This window comes from Mustela erminea, chromosome 1, assembly GCF_009829155.1.
Source record: "Mustela erminea isolate mMusErm1 chromosome 1, mMusErm1.Pri, whole genome shotgun sequence".
Lineage (NCBI taxonomy): Eukaryota > Metazoa > Chordata > Mammalia > Carnivora > Mustelidae > Mustela > Mustela erminea.
Window position 1 is genome coordinate 35,840,795 of NC_045614.1, and position 21,900 is coordinate 35,862,694.

The following is a 21,900-nucleotide window of genomic DNA, read 5'->3' on the forward strand; positions in this document are numbered from 1 at the left end:
CATCATCTCCTATATGATCTAATCATTTCTGGACTTTGGGTGTATAAATCACACATTCCTGGCATTTGGTAGCAGAGATGCTTTCCTCAGCATCTGATTTTCTTTTAAGGATATAGACTGATTTCCTACATAGGCATTTATAGAAAATATAAGACTCACTAATATTATTAAGTCACTAAATGTGTGTGTGTGTGTGTGTTCTAAGTAATTACACACTCAAAAGAACTTGATCCAAGCTGAAGCTGAATTTTCTCTGTTCTTTCCAGTTCTGGGGCTTATTTTATTTAAATCAGTGACTACGGATTGGGCTAAATCCATACCATGAGTTCATCAAATGTTGTTTAAGGAGAGGAGCAGTGAACAGTCTCCAATGATCTCTAATTTCCTGGCACTCATACCCCATCTCTCTCTTCAATGAAAGGAATCAAAAAAAATGGGGGGCACCTGTGGCGCTCAGTGGGTTGAGTGCCTGACTATTGATTTTGGCTCGGATCATGATCTCGGGGTTGTGAGGTCAAGCCTCACCTTGGGTTCTGCTTGAGATTTTCCCTTTCCTCTGCCTCCCCCGTCTCTCTCAAATAAATAAATAAATCCTTAAAAAAAAATCAGAAGTTGAATAGAAAATTGGAAATGAACAGTCTTCTAGACACCAGTCGGCTTCCCTTCCCAGTTACTCAGCAGCAGGAACCACTGTGTATGTCAAGTCGGCTTGTCTTGCTTCAGGTCTGTCTTAAAATCTGTATTTAGTGATGTGAAGTGATTTCTAAGATAAACTGTAAAATGCAAAGGAGCAAGGAGGGGAACAAGTATACATACATACACACAAATGCGCACACACATAATTTTGTGTATACATATACATTATGTATACAAACAGATTTGATATCTCTGAACGGATGCCTAAGAAATTGGCAACGAGACAGTCTTTAGAATGAGTCAGGGGAGGAAGATGAATTTAATTTTCACTGTATGTACTTATTTAAATTTAAAAAGAAGGACGCCTGGGTGGCTCAGTGGGTTAAAGCCTCTGCCTTCCATTCAGGTCATGATCCCAGGGTCCTGGGATTGAGCCCTGCATTGGGCTCTCTGCTAAGCGGGGAGCCTGCTTCCCCCTCTCTCCCTGCCTGCTGCTCTGCCTACTTGTGATCTCTGTCTGTCAAATAAATAAATAAATTCTTAAAAAAAAAAAAAAATTTAAAAAGAAGTTTAAGGGGCGCCTGGGTGGCTCAGTTGTTTGGGTGTCTGCCTTCGGCGCGGGTCGTGATCTCCAGGTCCTGGAATCGAACCCCACATCCAGCTCCCAGCTTGATGGAGAGCCCTCCTCCTCTGCCTGCTGCTCTGCCTATTTGTGCTCTCTCTCTGTCTCTCTAATAAATAAATAAAATCTTAAAAAAAAAAAAAGGAGTTTAAAGGTACCTTCCTTCATACAGCTATACTAAGCTGATATTAAAGCTGATCTTCTTAATCAGACGTCTCCTAATTATACAGGAAGTCTGAAATAAATTCCTTACCTCAACACTTGGGTGAGAATCATGTCTGTGTGTGTGTGTGTGTGTGTGTGTGTGTGTGTGTGTGTGTATGTGTATGTGTGTATCAGAGCATACTGAAAATTAGGACCTAAGTATTGGCTTTGTCACTGTAGATCTACTGGGGCTACACTGAAAAGGAAATCTAGAAGATTCTGAAGTCAATAAAGCATTTTTATAAAACCAACTGTAAGTTTGTGTATACATATGTCTCACAAGAATCTTAAGGAATGTCTGATCGTATTAAATGATATACAGGGATACTATACTCTACTGAACCTCCAAAGGCAACTAATGCTCTTAGTTTAAAAGAAAATTTTGAAAAACTGATGAGAAAACATATGGTCTTTAGCAGGTAGATATGGTTGAGTAAAAAACCGCCCATAATAATGACTTAAAATAATGAGCATTTATTTCGCACCTAATTCTGCTGGGCAGTTCTAACGTGCGGGTCACCCCCATGTGTTTGCGATCATTCAGGGGTGGCCACAGGAAAATGGTAGGCTGGATCCGCTCATGAGTTTGGGGTCCTGCACATGTCTGGAACCTCAACTGGGAGAGTTAGGTGGATGGCCTCCTACCTATATTGTATCTCTTCCTTCTGAGGTTGTTCTCATGGCCAAAACAGATTCCCCAAAGACACAAAGTGAGCTCACGTGACCTCTTGAAGCCCAAACCTAGTGTGGCACTTGCTTCTGTTGCTGCATTTCGTTGGCCAAGCATGCCCTAAGTCGGCTCCGATGCCTGGCCCCGGGGAATTAGACTCCACTTCCTCGTGGATGGCCTTCCAAGCCATTATGCCAGGGGCATGGATCCTAAAAAGGAAACCACCATGGCCACAAGTTTTGAGCTTTGGACCAAGGACCCTGGGTTAGGTGAAATGTATATATCCTTAAAGTAAAAACATACTTCTCCAATTAGAAAAAGAGTAACGTTCAACTTTGGTTTAGGAATGGATCATAGTAATTTCATAACGTTTATTTGCTTTCACCTTCTTTTAACTCAGTAATAATAGCTGTCATTTATTGAGCACTCATTATATGCCAAATACTCTACAACTCATAAGATATTTTATATACATTTACTTTTTTAAAAAAGGTTTTATTTATTTATTTGACAGAAAGAGAGAGACACAAGCAGGGGGTGTGGCAGACAGAGGGAGAAGCAGACTTTCCACTGAGCAGGAAGCCCAATATGGGGCTCAATCCCAGGACCCTGGGATCGTGACTTGACCTGAAGGCAGGTGCTTAGCCAAGTGAGCCACCCCAGGCGCCCTACCTTTCATTTTTAGTATGACAAGATAAGATCGATGTCATTCCTGTTTTCCAGACAAGTCCACTAAGTGTCATCAGTTGACAGTAAGCGGCAGATCCAGCCACTAATTCCAGATTTGTGTGACTGTAAAATTCAGACCTTTCCATAGTACAATACAGTCCCATATCTGGGATTAATTTTTGTGAATTCCCATGTTGGTGCGCTACATTGGGGTCAGGGAGGGAAGATAAGAGAGAATGAAAGAGAAATTAATTTAAATACTATGGAAAATCCAACTTGCCCTTTTATCCAGTGAGCATACATTTTACAGGAACTCTGAACTATAAATCTATTACCTCAGGTCATTAGAGCTCCCAGATGTATGTGGGGCTGGTATGTTTCTGATCGTTTTGTCACCCCTTAATAAAATGGCTATAAATGCAAGCCAGCTTCTTTATCTCATGCTAAATAGGAAGAAAAATGATTGAATTAATGATAGAGGAAAAGCCATATATCTTGTGCAGACTGAGTTGTAATTCCATCTCTGGTATGCTGTACTACTCGGGACCTTTCAAAGATAATTGAGTCCATATACTTTTCATTTTAAGAACAAAGTTCTGACATTAAACCTCAAATGGTTGCAAATTCAGTTACCTTTGTTTTATTATCTGAAGGAGTGGATTTTAATGTTTGTGTAATAAAATGCCTTTCTAAAGTGGAATATAGAATATTTATTCTGCAATTTTCAGGTGTGCTAATACAGTTAAGCCTATCCAAAAAATAAATGACATAACTATCATATTGCTACCGCAATGCTATGAAAACCCTACTCAATCCATTTTGTAGAACTAGATTTTTGTTGTGTGTTTTACAAATGAGTCACTAGTTAATTTATAAAAAAAATATTCTGCAGAAAGATGATAGTGCTGTTATTAATTACACTTAGCTGTTCATTATCATAAAGTTAACATGAAAAACAATATATAAATTGAACAGACACAATTGTTACAGCATTTCATTTTTTAACACTAAATTTAATTGAAATACAGTTTTCATAGAGAAATATATATGCACATGCAAGTGTATAGCTCAATATATTTTCACAAACTGGACAAACTTGTGGGAAGCACATTCATAAGCAGGCACATCACAAGACCCTCATGCTTCTTTCCAGACATGACTCCACCCACTTCCAACTACCCATGATTCTGACTTTTGAACAGTATAGATTAATTTTTTCAACATTATTCTTTATATAATGGAACCATATGATATGCACATTTTTAAATTATTTTTAAGATTTTATTTATTTATTTATTTTACAGACAGAGATCACAAGTAAGCAGAGAGGCAGGCTGGGGGTGGGGAACAGGCTCCCCGCTGAGCAGAGAGCCCGATGCAGGGCTCAATCCCAGTACCCTGAGATTGTGCCCTGAGCTGAAGGCAGAGGCTTAACCCACTGAGCCACCCAGGCCCTTGATATGTACATTTTGGTGTGTCTGACTTCTTTTCCTAATTAATTATTTTTATTGAAGTATAGTTGACATGAATTAATGTATTAATTTCAGGTGTATAGCATCATGGTTTGACATCTATATACATTACATAATGATCATCATGGTAAGTGACCCATCTGTCACCATATAAAGCTATTACAGTTTATAGAATTATTGACCAGGTTCCTTATACTTTACATCCCCATGACTCACCTATTTTATAAGTAGAAGTTTGTACCTCTTAATCCCCCTGAACTATTTCACTTATCTCCCCACCATCCTGCCCTCTGGCAACCACCAGTTTGTTCTCTATATTTACATATTTTTTAATTTGTTTGTTTATTTGTTTGTTTTGATTTTTAGATCCCATTTAAGTGAGATCATATGGTATCTGTCTTTCTCTGTCTGACTGACTTCATTTTGCATAATATCCTCAGGATCCCTATGTGTTGTCACAATTGTTTGTGTTGTCACACAAACATGTGCTGTCACAATGTGTTGTCACAACGAGATCTTTCTCATTCTTTTTATGGCTGAATGGTATTCCATTTTATATACATGCTGTATCTTTTTCATCTATTCATCTGGTGACAGGCACACATTGTTTCCATATCTTAGCTATTATGAATAATGTTAAAATGAACATGAGGGGTATATATCTTTTCTAATGAGTGTTTTTGTTTTCTTTGGATAAATACCTAGAAATAGAATTGGATTGTATGATCTTTTTAATTTTTTCAGGAATCTCTTTACTGTTTTCCATAGTGACTGCACTAATATACACTCCTACCAACAGTGGACCGGGGTTCTCTTTTCTCCAGATCCTCACCAACACTTGTAATTTCTTGGGTTTATTTTATTTTATTTTTATTTTAGTCATCTGACAGGTGTGAGAGAGTGTCTCACAGTGGTTTTGATTTTCATTTCCCCTATGATTAGTGAGGTTGAACATCTTTTGATGTTTTTTTGGCCATCTGTATGTCTTCTTTGGAGAACGATCTATTTAGAGCCTATGCCTGTTTTTTCACTCATGTTGTTTGGTTTTGTTTTTGTTGTTAAATTGTATGAATTCTTTATATATGTTAGAAATAAAGTGCTTGCTTCAGCAGCACATATACTAAAATTGGAACGACACAGAGAAGATTAGCATGGCTCCTGCGCAAGGATGACACGCAAATTCATGACGCGTTCCATATTAAAAAAAAAAAAAAACAAAGGAACATCTTATTGAATATATCATTTGCAAATATCTTCTGTAATAAGAGAAGTAGGTTGCCTTTTCATTTTGCTGATTCATTTTCTTTGCTGTGCAAAATCACTTTAGTTTGATACAGTCTCAATAGTTTATTTTGCTTTTGCTTTCCGTGTGAGAGGAGGCAGATTCTGAAAAAGATTGCTAAACCCTATGTCTAAGAATTTGTTGTGTTCTTTTAGGAATTTTATGGTTTCAGGTCTTGTAATTAAGTCTTTTTTAAGAGTTTTTGTTAAATTCCACTTAGTTAACATACAGTACAGTATCAGTTTCAGGTATACAATTTAGTGATTCAACACTTTCATACAACATCTGGTGCTCATCACAACAAATCTGTTCCTTAATCCCCATCACCTGTTTAACCCATTCTCCCACCTACCTCCCCTCTGGTAACCATCAATTTGTTCTCTATAGTTAGGAAACAATGAATGAGCTTAGGAGTAAAAAGAGAGAGAGGTAAACCAAGAAATAGACTCCTAACTATAGTTAGCTCTTTAATGTGTGTTGGGTTTGTGTGCATAGTGTAAGACAGGAGTCCAGTTTCTTCTTTTGCATGTAGTTGTCTGGTTTCCCCAACACCATGTACTGAAGAGACTGTCTTCTTACCATTGTATATTCCTGGATCTTTTGCCATAGTTTAATTGACCATATAAACATGGGTTTATTTATGAGTTCTCTGTTTTATTGTATTAACTTATATATCTTTTTTTTAAATATTTTATTTATTTATTTGACAGAAAGAGATCACAAGCAGGTGGAGAGGCAGGCAGAGAGAGAAGAGGAAGCAGGCTCCCTGCTGAGCAGAGAGCCCGATGCGGGACTCGATCCCAGGACCCTGAGATCATGACCTGAGCCGAAGGCAGAGGTTTTAACCCACTGAGCCACCCAGGTGCCCCTAACTTATATATCTATTTTTGTGCCAGTACCCTACTGTTTTAATTATTATAGGTTCATAGTAGAGTTTGAAATCTGGGATTGTGATACCTCTGACTTTGTTTTTTCTCAAACTTGTTTTGGCTATTCTATGGTTTTATACACATTTTAACATTATTTGTCCTATCTGACTTCTACTCGGCATTGAGTTTATAAGTTGATCCATCAGAGTTCATATGGCAGATGGCTCGTTCTCATTGCTAATGAATGGCTATTCCACTATTAATCCATCCCACTAGGGTGAACATCTACGTGGTTTCCAGTTTGGGGCTGTGAGAAATAATGCTGCTATGAATACTTGAATTCTCACTCTTTTATAAGTGTGTGCCCATTTCTGTTATGAATACACTTAGGGATGGAATTTTGGGGACATGGATTGTGTATGTTTTCAATTTTGGTAGGAAATGTCAGTTTTCAAAAGTGCTTGCTTCTTCACACTCACATCAGAAATATATGACAGTTTCTAACACTTGCTATTTTCTACCTCTTTCTTTTTAGACAGTGTGATTACCTCTTACCTAAAATACTGTAATAGCTGAAGTTTCCTATGATTAATATGTATAATCGACTGTAAGGTTTTAGGTTAACAATTCCAAGAAGATAGTTATTTAAAAAGAAAACCTCTGATTATTACAAGGAAGATATACTACAGCCCATGCTTATGAAAACAGAACACACAAAAAGTTACAGAATTAACTTAAAAATGAAGGCAGCTGGTTTATGGTCAGTAATGGCTAACTCATGCTGTATAGTCATTAAAAAACTTTTTAATTCAATTATCTTTCCTTTTTATCAGTGTGTTCAATGACTTTAGTTTTCTTTCCCAAATATGATCACGGTTGGATGAAAGTTAGAAAACAATCCTTTCAAAGCAGTCTGTGCATTACAGTCTTAACACCAGTTCTATATAGAAGAAACATCTGTGGTTTCCTTTCCTTAGCATATGCTTAAGTTTGCCTATACATGCAAGTTCCCCTTTTGCAACTCAAGAAATAAAGCATTTCTCAAATAATAAACTTCTAGAGAATGTGTGATTTGGGGGAATTAAAGTTTTCATCAATATTTGATTAGGGAGTTATGATTTATAAAGTCAATAGTAGCATTTTTGTGAATTGCTCAATAAATTATAAATAGATGAGAAAAAGTTAGAATAATACAAGTTATAGGAAGATAGTATTTATTATTCTACATAAACAATGGTGGTAAAACTTCAAAAGTTGGTGTTTCTCTATTGTATGTATTGTTCTGCAAAGGGCTTTATAAATCCAAGAATATAATCATTTTCAGATGTTATTCATTTTTTTGTTTTGATTCTATGAGTTGGTTCATTTCTGTAACTTTAATGGAAAGGTCAAAAGAAGTATTGTACCTTGTACAGTTTAACCACTTATTATTTTAATTATTCCTTTAAAAAGTCATTTAAAAGGAGACTATTCATATTCATATGCAGGTCATGACTTTTTTTTTAACTTTTTGTTGAAGATTTTCTTTATTTATTTGACAGAGAGAGACACAGTGAGAGAAGGAACACAGCAGGGGGAGTGGGAGAGGGAGAAGCAGTCCCCTTGCTGAGCAGGAAGCCCAATGAGGGGGCTTGATCCCAGAATCCCAGGATCACAACCTAAGCCAAAGGCAGCCACTCAACTGACTGAGCCACCCAGGCACCCCAGGTCATGACTTTTTTGAATAGTGTTGTAAGGGCCTGGTTGGCCAGAGGGAGTCATTTTGTGTTTATGTAGTGAACTTAGATTGACCCCACCCCTCCCAGAGGAACTTACTTGCAAAGCCTAGATACAAGGGCAGGTCAGGCCAGGTGAAGACATTCAATCAGTGGGGCACGCATATATCTACTAGGGCAAATTGAAATTCAATTGGCCACCCGTGTGTTACCTAGCAGTTTTTTCCTGTGTGTGGCAGACTTAGCATGACTGTGCAGTGTTCTCTGCATATTGCAATCTCATTGGCCACCTGTGTATAGCCTGGCTAAACTACCTCTATAAAAGTTAGTCTGTGAGGCTGGGAGGGGTCGCCTCTTTGCAAGAGACGGCCCTGACCGGTCAGTTTGATTCTCAATGCTGGGCGCGAAATAAAGCTTTGCTTGACCTTCGCTTTGTATCAGTCTCACTCCTTTGATTACGGACCCTAACAGTGTATTTTAATCTTGTGGGAGAGAGGCAAAGGGTATGAGCAGAATGTCTTTTTTTTTTTTTTTAATTTTTTTTTTTTTTTATTTGACAGAGAGAGATCACAAGTAGGCAGAGAGGCAGGCAGAGAGAGAGAGAGAGGAGGAAGCAGGCTCCCTGCTGAGCAGAGAGCCCGATATGGGACTTGATCCCAGGACCCTGAGATCATGACCTGAGCTGAAGGCAGCGGCTTAACCCACTGAGCCACCCAGGCGCCCCGAGCAGAATGTCTTTTAAACATGTAAGTCATCTTTGGGAGAAGACCAAAAAAAAAAAAAAAAAAAAATCACCTAAAACAAATACCAAACAATATGGAAAACACTAAGATCTCTAAAGAAAAGGAAACAGTAAAAGTAACTTTTCCTAGGCATTACATTAACATGTTTAGCATCCTACATAGTATTTAAGTTCCCCGTGAATGATAACCAAAAGAAAAAAAACTCTGTTATGTGTGTTATTCTGTTTTACAAATGAAGATACTGAAATGCAAAAAATTAAGAACAAATAATTTACCAAGTCACAGAGCTAATGGTTTTCAGATAGAGGATTCAAATTATTGAACAATAGAAATGCCATCTTTTAACTAACCTAGACATGCAGGGGAACTTAGTGAAGACAAAGCAATCAACATAAATGAGGAAAGGGATTGTGACAAAAGTGGGAAGAAGATGTCCTAGAGGGGGTGACCTCAGCAAGGAAACTTTACATTAAAGGGATTCTCGGAGATATCTCATGACATTGAAAGCTTGCGGTTCAAATGTTGCAAAATGATTCATACTAGAAAGGAGCCTGAGATTTTGCCAAGACAGAAAAGATATTGGCTCAGGATTGTAAGTTTGTGATGAGAAGAGGAAGGCAAGCACTACTTGAATTACCCTTGATACAATTTTTTTTAATAAATAAATAAAACATTTATTCTTACTTAGCTTGGGCTGCCATAACAAAATACCGTAGACTGGATTATTAAAACAACAGAAATTTATTATTCCCAGTTCTGGAGGGGCTGGCAAGGCAGGTTTACTTCTGTTGTGTCTCTTGATTTGTAAGTGACGATCATCTTCCTGTGTGATCACATGGATTCTTGTTTGTGAGCTTGCACTAAGGAGAGAGGCAGCTCTTTTTGTCTTCTTAAAAGGCAATCCTACTCAATCCTAACAGATCAGGACTCCCACCTAAGCTATCCATTTTAAGGGTAGAGACACATTTATCCATTCATTCCCAGCCCCGAGTGGTCAAAAGTAACCCCATGGATGTTAACCACCTCACCCTTCCAGAAATTAAGTGGCTTCTTTTAGGAATTTCATACCGTGATGTCTCAAAAGTTTTCAGGAAGGAAGCAAAAGGGATATGAAGTGTAGCAAAAACTTCTCATTAAAGGAATCCCTGAAGCTATTTAGTGACACTGAAAGGGTAAAATGATAAGGATACAATGTTAGAAAGGGATTCCCCCTTGGAAAGGAGTGAGTCACTGTGAGACTGCACCATCAAAACTTGGAAGAAGCCATCATCATATTGGCAACTGGAATGAAGATGGGACAAGGAGGATTTAATATTTAATATTTAATTTACATATATATGTATATATATATATATAGAGAGAGATACCTGTGTATTGTTTATCTCTACATTTCATAAGACTATGACTATCAAAGGTGATTAGATGAGCAGAACCTGAGATTCCTAGATTAAGTTTGTGGCCCTGAAAAGTCTAAAGATACCCCAGACTTGGGGTGCCTGGGTGGCTCAGTGGGTTAAAGCCTCTGCTTTTGGCTCAGGTCATGGTCCCAGGGTCCTGGGATCGAGCCCCGCCTCGGGCTCTCCACTCAGCAGGGAGCCTACTTCCTCCCCTCTCTCTCTGCCTGCCTCTCTGCCTACCTGTGATCTCTGTCTTTCAAATAAATAAATAAAATCTTAAATAAAAAAAGATACCCCAGGCTTGTAGAATCCCTTGGCTCTCAGTAGAAGTGAAAGCAAATTCTCCATAGTGCAAAGTATCCTCAGGGTAGCCACTCTCGTTCCCAATTGACTAAGGTCAATCCACAGGAGCTCAAAAAACACTGTAAGTGAGAGTCAGCAAAAGCAAGCAAACAATCAAATTTAGATACCTTATTATTTGATTGAGGAATATCAGATATGGAATATAAATTACTATGTGAACACTTTGAAGAAATGAAAGATGTAGTAAAATGAGCAAGCAACATTTGAAGTTACAAAAATAGGTCTTTGATAAGTAAAAGTCTATTTTTGCATCTGGTATGCCCATTTTTTAACATTGAAACCATTCTCAAAGGCTAAGATACATGGTTTCTATGTATAAATACATACAGAAAATAATTGAAAAACTATTAGAGGAATGACATCACCAAGATGGCAATGTTGTTGTTCCTGACTTTGCTTCTCCTCACAAGAAGGACAACTAACAACTATTCAAAAACAAGACATCACTGAAAGAATCCAAGAACACCAGGGGTGAGTCTAAAGCACCTTGCGTCACACAGAACAAGACAGGATGATTAGATGGGTAAGAGAAGCGGCTACATGTTGACCTCATTGTTCCTCTCCCAGGCCAGGAGAGCATCATGCAGAGAGGTGTTTCTTCAGCCTTCAGTGTCTCAAATTCAATTCAAAAAGAGAACCCGGGGAATACAACGAAAAACCAGCATTGTGGCTTGCTTTGCAGCGATCCCTACTCTGATCTTGCACCACAGGAATTGCAAGGGTATCTGCAGGGAATCTGACTGTGACAGGGAAGACAGGAGGGGCTTGCAAGAAATAGTACATGGATCATACCTGCAGTGCCCAAGTTATAATCCCAACCAGCAGCTTTGTTCATCTATAGAACTGAGTTGGGAGCTCACTCCAACCAGGGAAGTCAGCTGAGTACAGACGTGCTGGGATCCTCAATCAAGAAAGGTTTGCCTGCCCTGGAGGTTTGCCTGTGTCCAGGCAAGAAGCTGAATCCCAGCCCCCCATACTGTGGAAAGTGTCTTCTGGCCCCAATCTGACTGGAAGGACTGGCAACTTCTGGAAGCTGCATGGCCCCATGGCCTTTGAGCTAAGAGGTGGGGAGCCAGAGCTCTTTGCCAAGGGCAAAGCCAGTACTAGGTGTGAATATTTGCCATGAGATGCACAAACAGGGCAATTAATTCAAAGCTTAAGCCAAGACTAACTCTCAGCCCCTGCCAACTGGAGAGCCTGTTTGGGAAATTGAGAGTAGCCTGGAGTGGCCCTTCCCTCTTCCACCCAGGCAAGGTAGCTCCACCAGCTAGAGTGTCTTTCACACTATCTGACCAGAATTCCCTGAAGCTGTGTGACCAAGTGCCATAAGATGAGAGAAGTGAGCAGAGCTCATGGTTTGTAGAACAAAGCCAGTACCCATGTTTGGCTAGGGTAGTTAGGGGGCAGTTTGGCTGAGTTAAGAGAGCAAACAAAGAGCTTTACCAGCTCTAGAGGAGAACATGCCTCAATATAATAAAGGGTGTACATAACAAGCCCATAGCTTCATTATACTCAGTGGTAAAATGTTGAAAGCTTTCCCTCTAAGAACAGGAGCAAGACAAGTGAAGTGTACCCCCTCTCACCTACTCTTACTTAACATAGTACTGGAAGTCCTAACTAGAACTATTTTATAAATAGAAAATCATTTAGAATCAACTAGAAAGCTGTTAGATCTAGTCAATAAATTCCATCAGGTTGTAGATACAAAAATCAGTAGTGTTTTCATTCACTAGCAATGAATTTTCTGAAAAAGTAATCAATTTCACCTCCAACAGCATCAAAAACAATAAAATGTTTAGGAATAAATTCAACTAAAGGGGTGAAAGATTTCTACTCTGAAAACAGTAAGACATTGATGCAAAAGCCAAAGATAAAAATAAATGGAAAGGTATCCTGTGTTCATGGATTAGAGGAATTGATATTGTTAAAATGTTAATAGTACCAAAAGCCATCTAGAGATTCAAGGCAAGCTTTATCAGATTCCAATGATATTCTTTACAGAAATAGAAAGAAAAGAATACTAAAAATTTATATAGAACCACAAATGAAATGACCCTGAATAGCCAAAGGAATCCTAAGAAGAACCAGGCAAGAGACAACATACTTTCTGATTTCCAGCTATATATAAAGTTATAGTCATCAAAACAGTATGGTACTGTCATAAAAACAAATAGACCGTATGATAATTGACTCTCTCTGCTTGACTTATTTCACTCAGCATAATCTCTTCCAGGTTTCACTTATTTGTGGAGCATAACAAATAGCATGGAGGACATGGGGAGTTAGAGAGGAGAAGGGAGTTGGGGGAAATTGGAAAGGGAGGTGAACCATGAGAGACTATGGACTCTGAAAAACAATCTGAGGGTTTTGAAGGGGTGGGGGGTGGGAGGTCGGGGTACCAGGTGGTGGGTATTATAGAGGGCACGGATTGCATGGAGCACTGGGTGTCATGCAAAAATAATGAATACTGTTATACTGAAAATAAAAAATAAATTAGAAAAAAAATTAAAAAATAATAAAAACCAAACCAAAACAAAACCAAAACAAAACAAAAAACAAATAGACCAAGAGAACAGAATGGAGAGCCCAGAAATAAACCTAAGCATGTATAGTCACTAATATTTGACAAGGAGCCAAAAAAACTAAATGTAGAAAAGACAGTGTTTTCCACGGATGGTGCTGGGATAATTAGATATCCATGTGTAAAACAATTAATGGTACCCATATCTTACACCAGACACAAAAATTAACATGGTTTAAATACTTAAATCTAAGACCTGAAACCATGAAATTTCTGGAAGAAAATATAAGGATAAATTTCCTTGACACTTGGTAATGATTTTTTTAATATGACACACTTAAAGCTCAACTAACAAAACAAAAAAGAAACATCAAGCTAAAAAGTTTCTGCACAGCAAAAGAAAACATCAATAAGATGAAAAGACAACCTTTGGATGGAAAACATATTTACAAACCATATATCTGATAAGGGGTTAATATCTAAATATATATAGAACTCAAATAAGTAAATAGCCAAAAACCCCCAAATAACCCAACCCAACTTAAAAATGGGCAAAGAAACTGAATAGACATTTCTTCAAAGAAGACATACAAATGGCCAACAAATACATGAAAAGATGTTCAGCATCACTAATCATCAGGGAAATTCAAATCAAAGCCATAATAGATATCACCTCACACCTGTTAGGTTGGCTTTTATGGAAAATACAAAATCATTGGCAAGGATGAGAAGAAAAGGGAACCCTTTTGCAGTGTCAGTGAAAAGGTAAATTGATGCAGCTGCTATAGAAAACAATATAGAAGTTACTAAAAACTGCTAAATATAATTACCATATGATAGAGCAATTCCACTTTTGAGTATATGTCTGAAGGAGTTGAAATCGGGATTTTTAAAATATATCCACACTTCCATGTTCACTGCAGCATTATTTGTTATAACCAAGACACAGGAACAACCTAAATGTCCATGAAAAGATAAATGGATAAAGAAAATGTGATGTGTTCATACAATGGAGTACTGCTTAACCTTAGAAAGAAATTCTGCCATTTGTGACAGTATGGATGAACCTGGAGGACATCAGGCCAAGTGAAATAAGTCAGAGGCAGAAGGCCACATGCTACATAATACTACTTACATAAGGAATTTAAAATAGTCAAATGCACAAAAGCAGAGAGTGGTGTGGTGCTTGTTAGGAGCTGGAGGAAGGAGGAAACGGAGGTGTAAAGTTTCAGTAAGGCTAGATTAGTTAGTTCACAAGATCTTGAGTACATCTTAGTCCCTGTAGTTAATGATGCTGTATTGTATATTTAAAAATTTGCCAAGAGGATACATCTTATGTGTGTGGTGTTTTTATCACATATAAAAATAATGATAAGTAAAGGAGGTGGGAAGAAACTTTTGGAAGTGATAGATATGCTTCTGGCATAGTGATGATTTCATGGACGTACACTTACCTCCAAACTCATCAAGCTGTATACATGAAATATGTAGAACTTTTTGTATGTCAATCACACTTCAATGAAGTGATTTCAAAAAATCTTTATGTAGTTTTCCACATTAATGTGTTTAAGGATAAAAACCACATGATCTCAATAGATATCAAATAAGCATTTAATACTTTCCACACTCATTTGCAATAAAACTATGGAGAGAAATTTCTTTAATCTCTTAAGGAGTACCAAACCAGCCCTCAAAACCTACAAAACCCTATCGCAAACATAATTCTTAATTGTAAATCAGTAGAAGCATTAACTTTAAAACTAGGAAATAGGCCAAAGATGCTTCTTTTACTGCAACTATACAACCCTATACTGGAGGTCACAGAAAGAGCAGCAAAGAGAGAAAGAGATACAAAGAGTATAAGAATTGCAAAGGAAAAAAAAAGTTCTCATCATTTTTTGGCATGTAAATATAACAATAGAATTTAATAAGGTTGGTATAATACCAACAATTAAAATTTGCATTTATATACAACAGCCAAAAACTTATAAAACATAATTTTGAAAGAAAAATATTATATTAGCAACAGAAAATATATGGTACCTAGGAATAAATTCAACAATAAATGTGCAAGACTTAGGTGGAGAAAATTGTTAACATTCTATTAACTTATTTTAAAATGTAAATAAAAATATGTAATTATTTTTATAAATAGACAGGGTTAATATTGTAAAAATGTCAATTCTTCCAAGTTGACCTATAGATTAAATGAAATTTTAATCCTAATCTCAACAGACTTTTGAGAAAAGCTTTATAAGCTTGTTTTAACTTTCAATGGAAGATTATATATCCAAGAATAGCCAAGAAACTTGTAAAGAATAAAGCAGAGAATGGTGAACATATTAACTCTACCAGGTAAGAAGAATGATAATAAATTTTCAGTAATTAGCTTAGATTAGTACGTTAGCCAAATTGGCCAATGGAACAGACTCAGAAGAGCCCCAACTTTAATGGCACTTTTATACATGTAGGGTTTCTGCAAATTAATGGAGAAAAAAAGAATCTTTCAGTAAATGATGCTGGAACAATCCATTATCCAAACAGAAAAACAGACAAAAAGCAGTCCAATAAAATGGGATTTCTATCCATGCCCATAAACAAAATCAGACTTGAATTAGGAACTTAAATGCGAAGGTAGTATTTATAATTTTAGAACACAATATTAAAGGTATCTTCATAGCTTTAGGATTTAAAAAATCTTAACACAAAAATTGTTAACCATTGTACTAACTTTTTGAGGCTGCTGGAACAAATTACCACAAACAAATTACCACAAATAAATTACACAAATTATCACAAACAAATTACCACAATTACCACAGACTGGTTTACAACACAGAAATTTATTCTCTCGCAGTTTTGGAATCTAGATATCTGAAATCAAGGTGTCTGAAAGGCCATGTGCCTTCCAGAGTCCCATTTCCAAAGTTCCAATTGTCCTTTCCAGCTTCTGCTGATTGCTGGCAATCTTTGGTGTTCATTGGTTTGCAGTACAAGCATTCCATTTTCTACTTCTGTTGTCATGTGGTCTCCTTCCCCGTGTCTCCTCTCTCTGTGTGTCTAATTTTTCCTCTTATAAGAAATACCAGTGATTGGTTTAGGGACCACTTTAATCCAGTGTGACCTCATTTTAATTTGATCATATCCATAAGGACGCTATTTCTAAAGAAGGTCACATTCACAGGTTCTGAGTGGACATGAATTTTGGGGAATTACTATTCAACTCAATTCAACCATGAAGGAAATTATTTTTTTTTAACATTTTATTTATTTATTTGACAGACAGAAATCACAAGTAGGCAGAGAGGCAGGCAGAGAGTGATGGGGAAGCAGGCTCCCCGCTGAGCAGAGAGCCCGATGTAGGGCTCGATTCCAGGACCCTGGGATCATGACCTGAGCCGAAGGCAGAGGCTTTCACCCACTGAGCCACCCAAGCACCCCATGAAGGAAATTATTGATAAATCTTTTGACTATTTACCATAAAGAGAATGAGAAGATAACATAAAAACTGAGAGATGTTAGTAATATAAATAATGGACAACTGTATATAAATATACTGTATATGATATATAAATAACTCTTACGAACCAATAAGAAAAATAAATAATCCAAGAAGAAAATTGACTAGGGTCATGAATATGCAGTTCACAGAAGAGGAAACATACATGGTAGGTTATCTAATGAATGTGTGCCAAACCTTCTTAGTAAGCAGGGAAATTCAAATTAACATCATAATAAAATATTATTTTATTTATGGGGTCTGACAACACCAAGTGTTGATAAGAAGTAGCATAATATAAGATATCTAGGAATAAACTTAACCAAAGGGGTGAAGGGCCTGTACTCTGAAAATTATAAAACACTGATGAAAGAATTCAAAGACAAATTCTTCAAAAAGAAATGGAAAGAATTTCATGGTCACGATTAGAAGAACAAATATTGTTAAAATGTCTGTACTACCCAAAGCAATCTACAGATTTAATGCAATCCCCATCAATTAGCAACAGCATATTTCACAGAACCAGATAATCACAGAACAAATAATCCTAAAATTTGTATGAAGTGCCAAAGAACAGAACAAATAATCACAGAACAAATAATCCTAAAATTTGTATGAAGTGCCAAAGACCTCAGTAAAGAGCAATCTTGAAAAAGAGAAGTAAAACTGGAGGTATCACAATTCCAGACTTCAATTTACATTGCAAAGCTCTAGTAATCAAAACAGTATGATACTGGAACAAAATGTAGACACATAGATTGATGAAACAGAATAAAAACAAACAGAAACCCTCCCCCCCCCACACACACACAGTTATATGGTTGATTAATCTTCCACAAAGCAGGAAAGAATATCTAATATGAAAAAGACAGTCTCTTCAACATATGGTGTTGGAAAAGCTGGAGAGCAACATGCAGAAGAATGAAATTGGACCACTTTCTTACACCATACACAAAAATAATCATAAGATGGAATACAGACCTAAATGTGAAACCTGAAGCCATAGAAATCATGGAAGAGAGTACAGTCAATAATGTTGCTGACATTGTCTGTAGCAATGTTTTTCTGCCTATGTCTCATGAGGCAAGGGAAATACAAGGAAAAATAAACATGTGGGACTACATAAAAACAAACAAACAAACAACTTCTGCACAGTGAAGGAAATAACACAACTAAAAGGCAACCTACTAAATGGGAGAAGATCTTTGCACCTGACATATTTAATAAAGGATTAGTATCCAAAATATATAAAGAACTGATAAAACTCAATACTAAAATGAGAATAATCCAATTATAAAATGGGCAGAAGACATCAAGAAGACATCCTCCTGACCAACAGACACCTGAAAAGATGCTCAACATCACTCATCATCAGGGAAATGCAAATCAAAACTACAATGAGAAATTACCTCACATATTCTGATGAATGTCTAAAATAAAAAACACAAGATACAAGAAGTATTGAATACGATGTGGAAAAATAGGAACTCTCTTGCACTATTGGTAGGAATATAGACTGGTGCAGCCATTATGGAAAACAATATGTAGTTTCCTCAAAAAGTTAAAAATGGAACTATCCTATGATCCTGCAATCACACTATTGGGTATTTACCCCCAAAATACAAAAGCACTAATTCAAAGGGATATATGAACCGTTATGTTTATTGCAGCATTTTTACAGTAGCTAAACAATGAAAACAGTCCAAGTGTCCACCAGTAGATGAGTGGGTAAGGAAGATGTCGTATATGTATACCTATATATGTATATATATACACACATACATATACAGTGTATACCCACACATGGAATATTATTCAGCCATGAAAAGGAAGGAGATCTTGCTATTTACAAGAGTATGATTGGAGCAAGAGACTATAATGCTAAGTGAAATAAGTCAGTCCAAGAAAGACAAATACCATATGATTTCACTCATATGTGGATTTAAGGGGGGAAAAAAAGAAATAAAAGGGGGAAAAAGAGACACACACACACAAACCAGGAAACAGATTCTTTATTATAGAAAACACACTGCTGGTTACCAGAGGGAAGGTAGGTGGAGGGATGGGTAAAATGGCTGACAGAGATTAAGGAGTGCACTTGCTGGGGTACATGGACTTGTTGCATCACTAAATTGTATACCTAAGATTAATATAACATTGTATGTTAAAAAATAAAATTAAAAATTAAGTTAAAAGAATGTAGGATAATAGAAACTCTCATACTTTACTCGTCAGATTGTTCATAAAAGCATATTTAATAGGATGACTTTAGAAGTAGCCCAATATTCTTTCTTGGGATAATAGCTATATTGTGGTATATTCTAAATGCATTACTGTACAACAATAAAAAAGTGAATTAATTATAGGTACACAAGACAGAAAAGTTGAGGGTTCAACCAAGCAAAATTATTTGATTGTGTGTGTATGTATATACACACAACAATCAATATAATTTTTAAAAATACAAGGGAATGATAAATACAAAATTCAAGATGATGGTAACCTTCAAGGAAGAGACAGAAAGTAAAGACAGAAAAAGAACATATAGTATTGATAATATTCTAGTTCTTGGTGATAGGTTCATATGTGTTTCTTTTATTAGGCACCCTACAGTAGATGCATGTTACATTTGCTTTGTGCATAGCAAATATTTCATGATATAAATAAAACAAAATTCATATATTTTTAAGTGTCATGGTATGGGAAACCAAATATATTCAACACTTTGAAAATAGCCACATTTTCGGGATGCCTGGGTGGTTTAGTGGGTTAAGCCGCTGCCTTCGGCTCAGGTCATGATCTCAGGGTCCTGGGATGGAGTCCCGCGTCGGGCTCTCTGCTCAGCGGGGAGCCGGCTTCCCTCTCTGCCTCTCTGCCTGCCTCTCCATCTACTTGTGATTTCTCTCTGTCAGGTGAATAAATAAAATCTTTAAAATGCAAACTGTTAAAAAAAAAAAAGAAAATAGCCAAATTTTCATTGCAGTGTTGATAGGTCAGGATTTAAGCAGTGATTAGAATGTATTGGCAAATCTTATAGGTCCTGGATTCCCACTGTCTATACTGGAATCATGACCCTGCATTTATTAGCTGTAGGATTTGGGGAGAGTTTCTTAACTTTTCTTTACCTCCATGACCTTGTCTTTAAAATGAAATGAACCCTGCTTTACAAGGTTGTTGTGAAGATTATGTGAAAAATGGGGCAAAGCTCTTATACACAGCTGCTTGAACACATAGTACCTAGTGAATAGGACCAATGGAGATTAAATCAGAAGTCTAAAATGTGGTCACACACCTGCTCTCTTGCACTCCTGCCATTGCCTTGAGTAAGCCTTGCCTGTGGGTAGCTGCTTTTATCTTTGCCTGGACTCCAGAATAAGCACACATGTGCCCAACACATGATGAGGAGACAAGGTCAAGTGTGCCTGCAGTTTGAGGCAGAGCTGCCCGTTAGATCCTAATGTCTAAATAATAATTATTATTGGTATTGAGCCTTTCAAAGATAGTCATTCCTGGGTCTGCAGGGTTTATCTCACTCAAGTTTTACCTAGACAGGTTAGATTTAGTGCCTTGAAACACTGAGAATTTTTAGTTTCTATCTTGAGCAGCTGCCTCGAGCATAAAATCTTGCTCCCATCGACCTTGTCCCCTCTCTAACTCCCGAACACATGGACATGGATCAGTTTGCTTTGGCACACTGCCACTGTCAAAAAGACCTGACAGTAGAGAAGAGACACACCATGTCTAGTTCAGTAAACAGCCTTGTAACTAGCTACTTGACATCTCTCTGAGGAATGTCTCTATTTTTTGTTAGAGCATCACACCATTCATGAAACACCCATGCCCAAACTGTCTCATCAATCTGCATTGCACATTGTCCGGTAGCCAGGGTCAGGATTATGTTGCCTCCTGCGTAATGAAGGGCCGTCATGTCAGAGCGGTTACAGTGACTCGCCCGAGGCCACAGAGCTTTGAAACAGTACAGCGAGGCTCAAATCTGCAACTTCTGATGCCAAATATTGGCTCTCTTTCCCTGCTTCATAGATGCTTTTTAGTTTGTCCAATTTTCTTCCTTGAGAATATACACTTTTCAACAGATTGTGTCACCAACTGATTGGGTCATTCTCTTACATCACAGTGGTGCCAGGAACTGTGCTAAGGCAGACGTAGCAGCAGCCTGGCTGTTCCTACATTGGCCACGGGAAGTCAGATAAGCATGCAGATTCCAAAACAGTACCTTCTGGGACTCTCAGTCTTTGTTGATTTCTCAAAATGTGTTTGGTTTGAAGATCTGAAGGTAGGGGGTGCCGAGAGTGTTAAGGATAGATCCTCACCTAAAGTAAGTAAACTTAGAAACATGTGAACTCATTCACTAGCCCAGGCATTAATGAGAGATTGCAGAATCAATGCACTGAGCCCTCTTTTCATAAACTTATTTGGAAATTAAGATATCATGTGAAATGAATTGATAAATGAATTTAAGATATTTTCTTCAAAACTTCTACATGGAAAGTGGGGGGGGGGAAGTAATGGAGGCTTTCTAAGGGACTGCCTTTGTTAGAACATAATCAAACGTTCTTGTTAGTAAAATTCTTTCAAGTAATGTTGCATTATTTTACATCACATACCTGATTTTTGTCAAGGAAGACTGGAATAGTTTCTGAAATAGTTTCTTCTTATGGGAAGAGAACCAGCTCCTGTGATTTAGTGTTAGGGCTGAAACCTTGGCCATTTGCTGTCTCATTTCCACAACTTGCTGCTTGGGTGACTTGAACAAGTGACAAGATCTCTAGACATAGGTTTCTCATCTATAAAATGAGACAAGTAATAAGACTTTTCTTGTAGTTTCTATGAAGATTAAATAAGACAATGCACTGACAATGCTTAGAAAAGTAACTGAAACTTGTAGGTGTTCAAATGCTAACAATTTATTGTTCATTGTTTCTCAGACATTAGCTGGGTGTGACCTTTGGCAAGTGATTCCATCGGTGTCAGCTGCTTCATCTAAACAGCATATGGGACAGATTGTTGGACCTGAGTATGATATGGTAGTTAAGAGATTGGACTCGAGTCAGATTGCTTAGGTTTCAGATTCCATGGGCAAGTGCCTGAACATCTCTAGGCTCTAGTGCCCTTTCTTCTTAAATGCTAAAATCAACAGAATCTACCTTGTAGGGTTGTTTGGGAGAATGAATGAGGAAAATGAATGGAAAACACTTAAAATAATACCTTACATGTGCC

The 21,900-nt window shown here is 37.3% G+C and overlaps 1 long non-coding RNA gene and 1 other non-coding gene across 2 annotated transcripts; one reads left to right on the forward strand and one right to left on the reverse strand.

The window, feature by feature from the left end:
* Window positions 1–365: 365 nt before the first annotated feature.
* LOC116600634 lies at window positions 366–19,470 on the reverse strand. The gene is made up of 3 exons (XR_004289736.1): window positions 19,385–19,470; window positions 14,292–14,293; window positions 366–377 (listed from the first exon to the last, which is right to left on the reverse strand). It is a non-coding gene; the product is annotated as an uncharacterized LOC116600634 (long non-coding RNA).
* Window positions 5,370–5,476, forward strand: LOC116581306. The gene has a single exon (XR_004281997.1). It is a non-coding gene; the product is annotated as a U6 spliceosomal RNA (small nuclear RNA).
* Window positions 19,471–21,900: the final 2,430 nt, after the last annotated feature.